The following is a 653-nucleotide window of genomic DNA, read 5'->3' as shown; positions in this document are numbered from 1 at the left end:
TCAGGAAATAGGGAGTTTTTTTTTTTCTTACTTTCTTTTGTGGATGGGGGGCGGGGGGCCTTCTGTCATAAAACTGACACATCCTACTTCACCCCTTACCCTCTCTCTCTCTCTCTCTCTCTCTCTCTCTCTCTCTCTCTCTCTCTCTCACTTTCCGGTGCATTAAGCTCCCTTAATGTGATTCTGGATTTTGTATTTTTTAACGTCGTTTTCATACTTTTTATCGTTGGAAATGGATTGCACTTTGGTATTCGAATGGTATTAAAAATAAGAGCTTATATATATATATATATATATATATATATATATATATATATATATATATATATATAGATATAATAGTAATATATATATAATATATATATAGATATATATATATATATATAATATTATTATATATATATATATATATATATATATATATATATATATCTATATATATATATATATATATATTATATATATATATATATAAGTCATATCACATTACCGTGATTCATATACATATATCGAGCTACAAATGTCCATTAATATCTAATTCGCTCTACCTCAAAATTTATATATTTTCATATATGTTTAACCGAAGGAGAATTTATTCAGCGATAATAGAATTGCCGGCCGACGGGCACGAACCATCGACATCTTCAATTCCA

The sequence above is a fragment of the Macrobrachium nipponense genome, chromosome 32, assembly GCF_015104395.2.
Source record: "Macrobrachium nipponense isolate FS-2020 chromosome 32, ASM1510439v2, whole genome shotgun sequence".
Lineage (NCBI taxonomy): Eukaryota > Metazoa > Arthropoda > Malacostraca > Decapoda > Palaemonidae > Macrobrachium > Macrobrachium nipponense.
The sequence above is the reverse complement of the archived record's forward strand: the minus strand, read 5'-3'. Positions refer to the sequence as shown.